The 15,259-nt window shown below is 42.4% G+C and overlaps 1 protein-coding gene across 2 annotated transcripts in view; it reads left to right on the top strand.

Moving 5' to 3' along the window:
• The first annotated feature begins 8,311 nt into the window (after positions 1-8,311).
• The window catches only part of LOC131211204 (trafficking kinesin-binding protein milt), a 65,958-nt gene continuing 59,010 nt past the window's right edge, over positions 8,312-15,259 (top strand). The window contains exon 1 of one of the 2 annotated variants that reach the window (XM_058204595.1): positions 8,312-8,401. The gene's annotated coding sequence lies outside the window, so the exon portion shown is untranslated. The remainder of the gene's footprint in view (positions 8,402-15,259) is intronic. The other variant, XM_058204592.1, reaches the window with a different exon arrangement.

Genomic DNA, 15,259 nt, shown 5'->3' with positions numbered 1-15,259 from the left:
TTCTATTGATTGTTGGTATTTTTTGAAAAGTCTAATCGATAGGATTCAAATTCTCTGTTGACATGTCACAGTGAATGATTCAAATTGTGCAAAACATCCAAAGTGTTGATGTGCAGTGTTTTTTTGACGAATGTATCCTGTTAATACGATAAGTAGATATAGTTGCTATGCTGATCACATACACAAAATGTCACTACTGTAAAAAATATTTAGCTTTGTTGGTTGGTGCCTTAAAATGCATCCGGGGACCTTCGATGCTTATCATTATCCTTGGTTTATGCAATCTCATCCCGCACAGAGTCATATGACGGCTACGTCATCGATAAAATTTATCTACCTTTTAAAACCTGCGTCATCTTTCGTTTGGGTGAATTCATGTTTTTTGTCTTAGTTTTCCCATTTTTCTATTCAACGCTACATGTCGCGTAGGTTCTCACGTGATCATTCATAACGCCAGCACGAGAGCCAATTTGGCGGTATTTTGGGGTTTTCTTCTTCCTTTTGTCAAGGTCTAGACACGGCTGCGTTAGTCGTGGTTATTTTTAACGATTCGTTCATGTATTTATGTTCAATGTTGTCGGCCACTTCGACTAACTTCGCACCGCCAAATAACGGTTCCCGATCGGTAGAACGCTTTGGTGTGGTTGGTTCGCATGGTATGACGGTGGGTTTAGAAATCTGCTTCACACGACTTGAATTAAGCTTATGTAAGTGTGCGAAGCTGAAGGACGTTATGAGGCAAGAAAATGTTTGCGCAATCGAGCAGCTCTCCTCCTGAGTGCGATTTTTGGCCAACATTTCCATACTCCATTTCACGCTCCATGCACATGCAATCGTATCGTTGATGCACCGTCGGCTGGGTGCATCGCGAAGAATATAATTTATTCCATTAAAAAATAGTTTCCTGTTTCGCGATGCTCATGTTTATGAAGTAATTACTAGAAATAGGCCTATTAGCCTTAGGCTTAACTTTTGATGCAGTTTTCTTGTTCACATAGTTTAACACAAATTTTCCCACAAGCTTATATTGCATCTGAATATGTTTATAACTTTGACCCGGAATTGATGAAATTTTATATTTATCGATGAAAGTATTTCACGATTAACGTCGCTTTCTTCGGATGATCGCTTACCATTGTTGATGCAAATTTGAAAGGATTAATCTCAGATGGTTATTTTGTGTGCAATGACGTCCGGTTCTATTTTTCTTTTACTCTTTCTGAGTGCCATAACAATGTATTTTACTTTACGTACAATTACCCCAGTCTGAACTAGAAAGGCGTGATTTTTTTGGCCTTGTTTGTGCGAGATGACGTAGGAACCATTTTGCCCTAAACGGTTTCATCTCTCGATTCTCAGGAAACGCTGGCAGCATGACGTGTGAAGGAAAGAAGTCACCGAGCGCACATAAAAGGTCATGCTGAGGCGACTGGTTATCTAACGATTGGCACTAAAATTACCCGTTTCAAGTTCACCTCCTTAGCGAGACCTTTTCGCCAGTAGCAGGTTTCGAGAGGCCAAGACAAGCCAGATGTTTGTGTGTCCGTTTGCCACAACTGGATGGAACTTGGTGTAAGTGAACAATATTTTACCGGCGGCAAGACACTTAGCCGTAAGTGATGCGCCGGCAGTATCGCTTAAAGCGGTTTCCTTTCGCACATCGTTTGAGCGGAGCCAATTTGTTGTCAGCCGTGACTCACTTCCGTGGGGAATTTTGCGGTTTTGATTGATTGAAAATTGATTGGCACCTTTGTGAAACAGCTTTCGGTAAGGTTCCGCCCCCCATGGCTATGATCGTGATTATTTGATGTTTTCATAAAGTGCTGACGCAAGCAACGCAATAATTTTAAAACAATTAAATTGCGATTTTATTAGAAAACGAATTTTTCCGACTAATTTTAATGTGCTGCCCTGTCATCTAACATGCTGGTAGAGCAATTTCGACCAACCGTAACCGAACCAATCCAATCGGTAAGAAAGTTTTGTCCCCACCTTTCGTTTGTCATCAAGCATGACTCAATCCGTTTCACAGTCCAAAGATCGAATCTCCGATCGATCGCCGGGCACGCGCTTTTCACGCAGCCTCGTGGCGTTTGTTAACTTCCGCCGGCAAATGGATTGGGGAAAGCAACAGTATATTTTCTGTGTTTCGCCGGGCGGTTATGCTGGCGGATCTATTTTGATCACTAGCATGAGCGTAGCGCGCATCCCGCAATTCGCACCCCACGGTCAATTGGCAGTCATAGCTGCCAATGGCGCGCGGACTCTCATCGGCGCCTTGCTGCTGCTGTGCTGCGATCGTCATGCGCGACGCACCGAGCGCGAGGCGAATGTTAGCGAACTTGAAGCAATTTTCCGAGCCACTTGCTAACAAAGACAAAAACAACACAAAGAGAAGATCGTGGTGCACGAGATGATGCAAAAGTTTGGTTGCTGCTGCTTTCATAGCATGCATAGCCACGCAAGGAAAGTGTTTGCTGAATTCTGAAAGTAGATTCAAATTGTGTTTTAAACCGTAATTTTGTTATAAATATAAACGAGGGCATAAAGCCACAATTGTGAAAATAGAAACAGAACAGTAAACAAAGTAAAGTAAAACCAAACTAAAGAAAAATAAAGTAAAATCCGCGAATAAAGTTTCTAAATAAATTCACAAATTACATTATTTCAGTCTTAGATATTGCTAAGGTTTTGCTTAATTGTGTAGCATACTTTTCTCATTGTTTGAAACACATAAAATCGGCCGGCAACCGAAGCACCCCTCAGCAAGTGTTTCACCGACCGATGGCGTCTCGATGAGTCGTTCGCCCTAGTTTATCTCCGATCTAGTTTGCCTCTCCGCTTGGTTCGGTTGCAGTGTTCAAAGCGCTCGCTGTGCCAAACCTTACCACGGTTAGTGTCGAAAAAAGCCACGAATGCGTTGTGTAACGTACTGAAAACGTGCAAATGTGGGTTTTTCGATAGTAACCCTACGTATTGCTTTTATTTAATTGTTTTTTTTTAGTAAAGTTTGTGAAACCACAAAGCAAAGATGAGCTTATTGTAAAATGTCTCGTCCTCGTGATAGTAGCAGTACTTTGTTCGCGGTGTGCAGTGTTTCTCGGGGCACAACTGTTCCATGACGAGTGCGCCGTAGCAAGACAAACCTAGCTTTTTGCTATGCTCACCTACTTCAAAGCCACACTCAGCATAGCATTCTGCCGGGAACGGTACATTGTGAGCAGCAGCGGTGCACTACTATGCGTAAGTGTAATAATGTTCAGCAAAACCAGACCCGAAACGTGTTGCGTGTTGCGTCAAAAATCAAAACACATCACGAACGACGAGAACACCGTTCATCCTGTGCTCCAGTTCGGCACTTCTCGATTGCTTCACAATAATTGATACCCATTTTCTGTTGCCTTGTGTTCTATTTAACGTTGTAGTATCATTTTCTAACTGTTAACGATGCTGTGTTCTAGTTTTAGTACCAGGCGAAGAACTGTTATACTTGCGAAAGGGTTTCTCATCAGGGCTTTTTGAGGTATAGGAACGGCTGAATGTTCATACTAAATCGATAGTACATACCGTGGCAGAGTAGAACGTTTGTTTTCTAGTTGCCATATTGTCGAGCGGCAATGGCTTAAATGAGCATTAAGTATTCATAACAAATCCCGATGGAATCCGGCCAAATTTTCGATCGAAAATCTCCATTTTTAAGTTTTCTCTTTTTTCATTGATTAGATTATCAGCATATTTCTAACCCCCCACGAATCCTGGTTTAACGCTTCTTTATATGCCGCCCAGACAAAGATTTTACGCTTATCCCACACAAATTGATAAGATAATCGTATCGTATTTCCGTTGGCGCTGTAAAATCAAGAGTTGCTTCGAAACTAAATTTTCTGCTGACTTCCTGTGTTTGTTCACTGGACTTCGTTTTATGTCTCCACCGTTAGTTGTGTCTGCCGTTATTTCCTGTGACATCCGGTCATGCTCTTGAGACAGTAAATTATGCAGAACGTGTGCCGGTGCCACACAGCCGGTGACTAGAGGTGGCCAGGGTTCGTTCAACCCCTGACCTGACCCAATGTGGTGGCTCTCTACTACGCCGTCCCATCGATCTACGCCAGGAAAGGGTCAGTTGCTTCGTGACCGTTTCACAGTTACATAAGACCCCCGACGAGCAGCAAACGGAGGTCACGTGTGGGGTGCGTTACACTTTTGGGTGATTTATGAATTTTGTTACACGATTTAACTAAACCACTGTGCTTGCCCCAGTGCCCTTCGCTGGCTAGACTATGGTTTGGTGGGTTCGTAAGGATCGAATAAAACAATTTACAGCCAAACTTCTTGGCACTACTCATTGCTAAATTTGCAAAAGAAAAAAGTCGTTTTTGGCTTGGGTTGTTGAAAGTATGCCAACATTGAAGGGATTTAGGTAGATCATGTCCATCTGCAGCAGTGGGATGAATAATGGTTTTTCTTGTAGCTTTCACGCGTTACGTGTTTGGTTGTCACGTGCGTTCTATGGGCGGTTCACACCCAGGACTTTAATTCAGAGATACAATGTACATTTAACTATCTTTCGACGTTTTTTTTTATTTTCTGTTCAGCTTCATCGTTAATGTAATGAAAAATTAAGATTTTTTTTTTTTAATTTCCTTTTCTAATAGAAGCCTTGTTTGTCATTATTGTCACATCGTTTGAGTGCGAAAGTTTTATGTACGAACCTGATCTTTGGTGTAATTTAATACCTAACTTGGTTTAGCTTAAAAAACAAAGGAATGCTGAGTGCTCTGCGTGTAGACGAATGTAAACAGTCATAAGTAGGATAATACAATTAGAGGTACTAGTGGCGAACATCTGTTGATCGATGTTAATTAACAAACAAACATTGTGCATTGTGACGCACATAAACATTTTTAACTACAGCCGCAATTGAAACAAATGCTTCAGACGATTCAAGTAGCGGTATCTTACGCAGGCGATATCCTTTATGTCTTGTATTCTTGTTTGACAACAAATCTCGTTTCAACTAGTGTTATCTGCTCCTCTTTAAATTCACTCAAACTCGTGATGAGCTGCAACGCGCATCGTAAAATGATCTCCCACACCGAACTCGATCGCTGCGTGTGATGATTATGTTGTCTTGTTCGTTGAGTCGATCTGTTGTGTGGTATTTTTAATCCATCGTTCACCCGCCGCTTTACGACCAATGGTGCGAAAATGGCAGCACTCTAGGTAGGTGGTAAAGAAGCGATCCAAAAGGGCAACCAACTTCGACGTGATCGCACTTGAAACTGTTAGCAGCCCCACACCCAAACCGTGATTCCGAACATCTAACCTGCTTTGGTTGGCAGACGGTCCAATGGCTTCGGTGGTTATGTAAAACCAGCGTTGCTGGCCGTCATACACTTCGCCAACACCTTTCGACGAAGGGTGTTACTGGCCCGTAATTATGTCACAGCCGGACTAGCACATGGTAACCTAAAAACCAACACCAGCCAAATTTACGAAGCCGTCTTTTTTGTAGCGAAACTTCGAGGCCTGACTAAGAAAGGTCGCATCTGACCTTTAAGATCGTGTGAAGACAATTTATTGTATCAAAATTAAATTCGAGGAATTTATGCTACGGGGCCAATGATGCTTAGCCGTTATTTCTCAGGGAAGCCGTTTTCTCACGAATTAGGGTCAAACTTGTGACGATGGTGGATGAAGTTAACGGCCTTGACATTGGCCGACCGTGAGCTGGTAAGGTCGCATTTTCTTCGCACCATTCATATTCTGTCCATGCTGCATCGTGGGACTTTTTCTCATATTTAATTATTGTAAAATGAATTGACAATGCCATTTGTAATTAGTTTTCTTGCTTTCTATAGATTAATTGTTAAACAGTGTTGTTTTTTAAAACAATGTTTTTGTTTCTTTTTCTGCTTTCTTCTACAGGAACGGTATCAATCCAAACTGGCTGCCTCACAATGTGGGGCCAGGATACCCCTGAGCCCCAACACACAGGCGACAATCGAGAAGCATTTGCCGGGCCTGCCGAGCAAGCGATTGCTCATGCAGCAGGCCTCCAAGAAGGCCACCGAGAAGCGAGACGTTGGATGCATAACAGGTGAGTTAGAACTGGACTTAAAGAATATTTACGTTTATATTCAAAGTGTTGCAAAATGTGGTTCATCCAAGAAAATAAGCGGACGAATAAATATACCTGTACTTTAGCGATAAATGACTAAAAACCGATTACCATAAAGAAAATCGATCTAACATGGACATTGCGAAAATGCACACATTTCGAGAGAGGTGTACACAAACAATCCGTTTCGCGTTTCACAGAAACCTTACCATCTATTTCGTGCTCACTCAAATTGCTTCCCAAAGAGAGTGATTGAACGAAGATACGGTGCGTTCCGATGTGCGCGAAGAGTGAGAAAGTATGATGTGTACCAATGAATACTACATATATCCTTCCCAAAACACAGTCTGTCTCTTCTGCTTGCCTTGACGGAGGTAGTAGATAGAGAAAGTAAGAGCCACAGCCATCAATCATATGGTATTTCGATGAAACCTTCACTCTGAAGCTTGGAATACTTTGCACATACACAGCACGTGATAATTGGGGAAATTAAAGCACTATTTTGGGAAATCGAAATCGCTTGTCCTTGACCATAATTTTCTTCATCGGATGTTGCAGATGCACCCTCTTCGACCGTGAAAGTCAATCAAACGCCCAGTGCACGGTGTACAGAGACGATTTTTTGTCTGTAACGCACTGTCCCACTGAACGCAGTGGTTCAATTTCACCGATCCGTTATGCTCTAATTGTGGTGCCCGCCGCCGTAATGGATGGTGGGAAGAAAGTCCAGTGAAGCGCGTAGGTTTTATCGCTTTAAAGAGGAAGATGCCGTCGGCTATTAGATGATAGTTGAAGCCCCACAATTTGTTGCAATGACTCAGAACCATATATGAACTCAGCAGGGAATTCAACAATGATTTCAACCCTAGAATATAAATATATTTACGACGTGTTATCTGGCGCCTTGCGTTGCAGTAAATTTTTACCACATTACATGATAACGTGTTTGTAGAATAAACAATTAATAAAAGGCAAGTTGACGGGGAACTGACTGGAACGGGAGGTTTACTATTAATAATGTACATATTAAAGAACAGAAGGATGCATGCATCGCTTCGTTAACGCTCAATCAATTTCAAACGTTTCAATTAACAATAAACAATTTACAATAAATATTTCAATCACAAGGAACTTTATGTGAAGTATACAAGCACTGCCGATGCTATGTTGAAAAATTATTAGACAAGTAGTAAATGTTTATAGACTCATAGATCAGCTTGACTGATGGTCACGCCGTACAAAAGTTGCGTTTAAATTTTGGTAATCGAACGAAATTGAATCCCAAATACAACACACACAAAATATTTAAGCTAACTTTAACTATAGTACCAACGAACAAACAACAAAAAACGTTGAACCAGAGAGGAAATAAACAAAATTATGGAATGTGAAAAAGCCTACGCAAGACTCATTTACCGTAACTGTAACTGAAGCATTTTTATCTGAGTTCTAAATGATTTTTGTCAAATAATGAAAACTCAAAATAGTATTAAATCCCTTTTTCGATTTCCACACTAGAACTTGTTTAGCCAAGTCTTAGCTAATTGGCCAACCACCAACTTATCCTTAGAAAAGATTGACAACAACAAAAAAACCATAAATTCTGTAGAACATTGTATTCTGCGTCAGTCACTGCATTATAAGTATGCCATTAGTTGTCGTCGATAGTTGTTGATACGTTGCATTTGCTGTTACAGGGAGGTCAGCCGAAGAAGTTTCTAAAAACAGCTGCTGTCTGTCAATGAGTTTTCAACACGCTCCCCGCTCCTGGTATGCTACTTGTTGAGAGTTTAGGTGACGATCGCTACTGCTCGCGATGCCCCAGATTTCCCCCCATTCGCTGGGTCCAGAAAACTCTCCAAATAGCTTCAAAGTGCGCCAGCATGCACGTGAGCTACGTGCGCGCGTCTTATTGATGTGTAAATAACGTATGAGGAAAAAAGCATATTTTCAAAAAATAGTTACCAGCAGGACCCCGGTGTTTTACGTATTTCACTCGCGCTTAAATTATCACTTCGCTGATGTAATATTTGGTTCATTTTTGTCTCCGGTCTTCCATTTTACCCACAGAATTATGCAGTTCAGACAACCTACCGGAGGTGGAAATTTTTTCCCTGCTCGAGGAGCAGATCCCGCGCTACAAGATCCGGGCGGACACGACAACTACCTTTGGCGGTTACGAGAATCAGGACTGGTTTGTGCAGTATCCGGCCCTACCGATCCCGACCGAGGGCCTCGGACTGACGACGGAGCAGACGCGGGAAGCACTTAACTATTTCCGTAAGTAAATAACATCTATTTTGCCGGCACAACAATCATTTCACATTCCGAGGTTGGTTGGACTCCCTGTTTTGGTTCTGGACGCAAACCAAAACGGTGTGAGCCATCTGTGAGCCATCGGAGGAACTATGGGCGCCTAAGTTCGCCCATTTACCGCGCGATGGCGCTGTAAATCGGGGATGTTTTCGTTGCGATATCGATTTTCAACGGTCGTTTCGGCCTTTTACTTATGTCCGTGTCGTAGTACATTGCTGATAGCGTCAGCAGTAAAAATAAGTAATAAATAGTCTGGCTCTCGATGGCGCTAAGAAGCGTGCGGTAGACATTATTGGATGGCACCGAAGGTAAGTTTGTATGTGTTTATTTATCTTATCAGTTTGAACTTTGTCGAGAAGTTTGCGTTGTGTCGTTTCCTATCAGGAAATTGGCGACTACGTTCCTGATAAGTACGGGTCGAGCGACTTGGTTAATTTTGCACAAGAACAAAACAAATGCAAAACTATTTTATATATCAACACAACTTCTGTAGTTTATAATTTTTTACTATAGCTGAACCTTTTAGTCGGTTTAAGTCTTCTCCAAATGGACAACATTTTTTGTAGGTTAATGGAAAAGGCAATGCCATGCATTCTGCACTAACGTAACCTCTTAAGGTGAATCTTCAAATACAATTAAACACGGCTCTGAAATGGCATCCTTTTGCAACCTGAACGACTTTTCACAGGGTGGATAGAAAAGTGGGCGATAAAAAAGAAGCCTTTGTGGCCAGCGTCATCAAAATCGACAGTTGCGATGGCCCTAATGTGCGACACTTCGCACGTTGTTACTGAAATCGATTAAGAAACGGAGCTCGCGGTTCTGCTTGGGGTGCAGTTTTCTGTGCCACCGCTTTTTCGTTTAACCCGACCGGACCAGTCGGTCATCGGTCAACGACGACGAAGCCTAGTGACGAAGTGATGAGGTTTTTCGGAAAAATGGGAAATTAATTTACTCCGTGGGAACATTGAACTCATCGCCGTCGCCGGCGGCGTCTGCGTGGGGAGTCGTAAATCATATTATCGCTTGAAAGAGTGACCCTTTTTCGTGGGTTTGAGAACTATGCTGTGTGCAGGTCCGTTGGGGCGAAGGAGAGTAAACTGGTCGATTACGATAATTCCTGTGCTGCTAATGTTTTGAGTTACACAAGAGACCACCGTAATAGTGCCGGCATACGACAACGAGTATGCGACCTTCACCCTTGAGGCTTGGACCCACCCATGTAAAATGTGACCTGTCGTGGTTGTCTTTTAAGAAGGCTCTTAAGCCTTCTTAAACGACAACAAGGTTCAAGGTGTTTTTTCTGTAGAAGAAGAAAATCTGTGAATGAAATATGTACATCAGATTAAGGGCTTCTCAAAGAAACCCGTGCGAGTGTTTTCAAATGACTACATTTCAGTGACCCACTGAATCCACTTTCGCGCGGGAAATGATATTAATGATGATTTCATTTTGGCTTATAAAACTCGACGACTCCAATCATTTAGTGTAATTTTCTGCAAGTTTAACTTTCACGGTCATAATTTTTATATCATGCCCTCGGGGCTGTGTGGGGCCAAAATGAAATATTAATTCCGCTACCCACCGAGGTAAGCAATTGCTTTTGATGCATTGTTTTGTAAAGTGCAAAAAGGTTGATTGTTCTGTTGGGGTTGAATAATGTTATACATAAATTCAGGAATTTCGGAACGCATGATAAATTCGAGGTGAAGGTCTCTGTCCACAAAGTGGTTTTTGTACTCCCCAGATATGTTTTATGTTTTCCATTCAAGTGTGAATGAAAAGTTCAACCACAACCCTTAAGTGTCTTGCGATCTTGGCTCACATTCCATCCATTTTTCCATTCCACACCTCTTGAAAACGAAAATGATCATTTTCGGTTGGGGCTCATTTTTCAACTGGTTGACCTTAATTGAAGGTAGAACTTGCTTCGATGATCAGTTGGACCATGAAAACTGACATAGGGTTTAGAATTAGGCATGCGCCAAGATTGCGACTGTGAACGAAGGCAATCCATCAACAGCAAAATACTTTTGAACAGCACTGGTGATTTCTATTTCTTTTCTTTGGTGAGAATTGACGACACTGTTGTAAAGTGTGAGCTATTCCTCCGAAAGTACGGTACGATCGAGCATTTTATGTTGGTCGTTGGAATATTGTGGCTGTAGATCCGCTGAACTAATGGAACTTTCTCTCCGAGCAGTTAAACATTTTTCTTCTTAAAAGCTAGAAAACGCTGTATAGGAACTAGTCCGGAGGAACCACATAACCGTCGCACACAAATGCACAAATTTCCTTATCGATGACGAAACCGCCTGGCCCAGAGGGAGGTGCCCTATGAAAGCAAGTAAACGTCTTCAGTTAAGAAGCTTTCCGTTGCATTCCTTTTTTGCCCAACATTGTACTGGGACTGTGCGTTGTCTAATTTTGCACGAAAGAAGGAAATTGGCACCTGTTAGTCATGCTATAGGGCTGCGCGTGGCCACCTGAAACTCGTCGTTGAACGTTGAGCCAAAGACAGCTAATCGAAGGGGCGTCCAGGCGTAACACGAACGGATTACGACGTTGGTGCGGCGATCGATGCAGTTCACGTGCAGTTTAAAAGTAGATTAGTAGAGTTAAACGCCTCTTTCGAGAGCTGTATTTATTCGCCATTCCCTCGCCAAAAGACCACCAATTGATTTCATGGAAGTATCAAGAAACGGTGGGTCGTAAAATGTTTATCCCCCGGTTTTTTTTTTTGTAACGATTTCTTTATTGGATGGTTCGCTTTTTCGAACAATTCCGACCACCCTGGTTGCGTTGCGAATGCAAATCCGGTTAGTTCCGAATGAAGTATCAAGTTGATCTCGGGAGACGATGTATTTTTGCATGAATCCATATTCTCCTTTCCTTTTACGTTTGCATGATGCATAAATGCAACTAATTCACACTTCTGTGGGGGCTTAGTTCGACATAATAAATGGACGCCACATAAACCGTTGACCACCGACGTGACGGTGTTGCACGATTTTTTCTCATTGAACCGTTCTTGTCGACTTCGTGCAAGTGCCGCGTCACGAACAATAAACTTACCGCCATATGGTGCAATTAGGCATTTAATTGTTAATAATTTATTCAATCGGACCGTCGGATTACCCTCGTGGATATTTCTAACGGATCATAATCGTGATCGGTTTGCTGACTGGATCATACCTTTTAAACCTGCGATGCAGTGTCAGCCGACGACTGCTCTCTGAAAGGGCGTCAATGACTTAGGCGGGCCACCTATTAAAGGTTAAAATATCTATAATTTCGATATTCTTTGCTGTTGTGCTCTTCACGATCCACACAAAAAACAAGCACCGGAGGAACGCGTGAATGAACTTTTAATGAAGGTATCTCTCCAAAGTTGCTGTCCATTCGAATCCAATAAGGCCGGTATGTGTAGCGGAGATCACGACGCTGCTGCGCTGGTAGTTGCGCTGGTCATTAAAATTTCGAGAACATCAGCCTCTATCGCCACCATAATCAATTCGGCATGAGACATGTTCCGGACGATTAGAGGCGTGCGAGGATCGACCGGAAATGTCTTCATCTATGGAATAAAACATGAAGAAGAGATTTTCTGCCTCATTTGCGTTCATGGAATTTGCGATCGATCCGTTCACTACTTTGTTGCAGCCGTTTTAGGTCGTTGCATACCTTTCCATTATTGCGGTGCTGTGTGATGATTAGTTTTCGTTTCTAGTATTTTTATTTTCGTTATATTTCAGCAATTCACTAGTTGCTTCATTTACTGTTGCTCGTGTTTTCATTTTGCTTTGCCTTGCCTTTTCTTACAAATGGGGTTTTCGCTTTTAAAACATACACCGGAGCAGGGGCTGGTTTTTGCTCCCGTTATTGAAGTTGTTTTACAGATGATTAACTCGATGGAGCATATCCTTGCCGTGGTTTCTCATACATTGTTGAACGACCACCGCACCCAGTAGAGGAAAGCCGGATCCGAAACCCAACGATGCCGAAAGTTTCAATTGAGTTTTGTGGTGATCATCATCAGAGTGTACGATGGTAATTCACTAGAAATGAGGCACTGCTTGATGTTTGCTCGATCTTATGTTCCGCAGCTACTCATTTTGCCTTCCTCTGATCCTGTCTTCCCGTGACGTAAGTTGAATCGTTCCCCGTCATGGCACAGATCTTTTCAGCTTGCTTCGACGAGGATTATGGAAGCCCGCAAACGCAGTGGCCTACATTAAGCCACAGACATCAAACGAGGCGTGTGAACCGCACGATCGTTTGACCACTTCATTAAGCGTTAGGTTAAAAAATGTTGATGACTCTATCGAAGAGTAGCAACAACATACTTTTTAGACCAAATCTAACCAAAAGCCCGCCGGACTGAAGTGTCCTTCTCACGTTGTATTACATTGCACGCTTCACGCTGGTTGGATTAAGAGATTTATGGATTTGATGATGGAACTTTGGATCTCATTGCTTACCCAAAACATCGAGGTCAATTGATTAAATCGTTTTACCGATTTGCTAGCTTCAAAGCTGGCTTATAAATTCGTTCGATCTTTAAACTGCAAAAGAAAGAATTGAAACGAGTGATAAGAAAGCGAACCTCGATCGTCACGTACGCCACGATTTGCGACAAACTCAAGCAAATAATCGGTTTTGTCTGGAAGTTTAAATCAATTGCGCATCGGTTAAAGCGGGTCGGATAAGAAATATTCGCGAAACGCGGTTATCTTTATACCCTGCGCAAGTGTGCAAAATTTTGTGTGGGACTAAGTTTGCGAAAAAGTTATCACCAAAAGCACTGAAAGCCAACGCAGATAATTCTGTTGTTTGCCTTTGGTGCGTTAGGTTTTTGCCCACATTTCGGCGATAAAAGTTTACAACCAGTCACCCTGATATTTAGTCGATTATGAAATACATAAACTGCGGTGACAAATCCGTTCCGCTGACAAACCAAACCGAGTTCTGCATGTCGTGTTTTGAAGTTGAATGCATTTGCATGGACTCTGTTCCCACATGTCGATCGCTGGGCCGATTGCAACTTAGAAGCCGGTTCTCGGGAGCTGCACAGTAACCAAATACTTCGTCGTGGAGCATTAGGGATTAGGTGCGCTTAAATCAAACGGTGTCAATTGTTAGCTTGCGGTTCACTGCGATTTACTATTGTTTGGCTTCCCTTCGGTGTTGGGTTTTGGTATGTGATTCACAAGTTAAGCGCCTTTTCACGGTTCGTCGCTTGAGTCATAATTGTATTAACTTACGTGGGCACCATACTTACATAACGGTTTATTTAAGTTCAAAAGTAAACAATAGGAATCTTCTGTAACAGTGATCCACAAATCGTTTGATACAGCAACTGCGACACTCCCGATTCCCGCCAGGAATAGCTTCTTAATCAGGTCGATTCTTCAAATTCCTCAAAAATAATTGTATCGACGTGAAGCGAGTGGACAATCAGAGAGTTTCGGAAAATTTGGAATACTTCATTAGTGTACCGATTCGATATCCGTGCGGTAACCTATTGTTGGGAACCCACAGTCACCATCTTTCCAACAAAGGGTAGTTGGGTTTTCGGGCAGATTAGATAATCAATTTTGAAATGGGTTTTCATACTGAAGAAAAATTGTTTACCAGAATTCGTTTGTCATTGGCATTCCAGGCCAGCAAGCTACTTGTTTCGAACTGTAAGGTATTTTAAAGCTATTTAAGCATTTAGTAAATTCGAAATTTATGTAAGTTTTAGTTTTTTTGCAAGTTGCAAGTCTCGCGACCTTTTATTTCTCTCGTTTTTATGTTGATGTTTCATAAACATTGGTCGCAAAAGACAACAATAGCCCTGTTTACAGTCATTTTCAAACAGAGTTAAGTAAATGTTTAGAGTGTTCTACAAAATTGGCAAACATTAACCCATAATGAGTCACCGAATCCAGCGTTGGCTAGAAAGTAAATATGATCAGTTTAACCTCTTCTGAGCGTGGCAGCTCCGACGCAGGCCGGTGTTTGCCCTTTTCGATTTTTGACTACTTTGTCCGCGAAAGATGCGATCACCACGCATGACGCATACCTCACACACCTCTCTGAAGGCACATTAGTTTGCATTTCTGCGCGTCTCGGTACATCAACATCGGCCGCAGCTCACGTCTTACAGGCCAAGGCGATCCAAGTCAGACAGCGCCCCGACAGCGTCTATTGGTTCTTGTGCGTCAGTTCAACCGTTCGGCGGCGCGTTTCGTCGTTATTTAACATTTGCAACAACTCTCTTGATGAAGGTTTTTGCGCAAAACAAAACAAAAACAACGGATACAAATGGAAGGAATTGGCTGCAGACGCGCTGAAAGCAGCGTAAAACAACGCGGGGAAAATATGGCGAAAAATCAACACCGCGGGGTGTCAGGCTTTTCGCCCCTGGTCCCCGTAACCATTTCGTGGCTGAGCGGGTGAGGTTCGCCCCGATGGGTGGGTTTTGACGTTGCTGGTGTCTATTTTTGCCGATTGTTGTCGATGCTTTGCAAAATGCGTTTGCCGCGCGCAAGTGTCGACGACTATTTTGTCGCTCCCAAGGCGTGTTGAGTATTTCTCGCTCTATCTCTCGGTTTCTGAGACCATAATCGATATTCGCTCCATTCCGTCGAGCACTGGCCGGGGTTTGCAGCTGCTGAATAGCTGCTTTGCATAATAAGGCTTACAAAATTTATCGTTTGATAGATGGTTGATGTAGCACGAGACCGTCACGTTAATGAAATGAACATACGGGATGAAGTTTTTATGGTATCGATGTTTAGATAACTCATAGGCTTAATCAAAATTAGGGTTTACATT

The sequence above is a fragment of the Anopheles bellator genome, chromosome 2, assembly GCF_943735745.2.
Source record: "Anopheles bellator chromosome 2, idAnoBellAS_SP24_06.2, whole genome shotgun sequence".
NCBI lineage: Eukaryota > Metazoa > Arthropoda > Insecta > Diptera > Culicidae > Anopheles > Anopheles bellator.
This window is presented reverse-complemented; position numbering and strand designations above follow the sequence as displayed.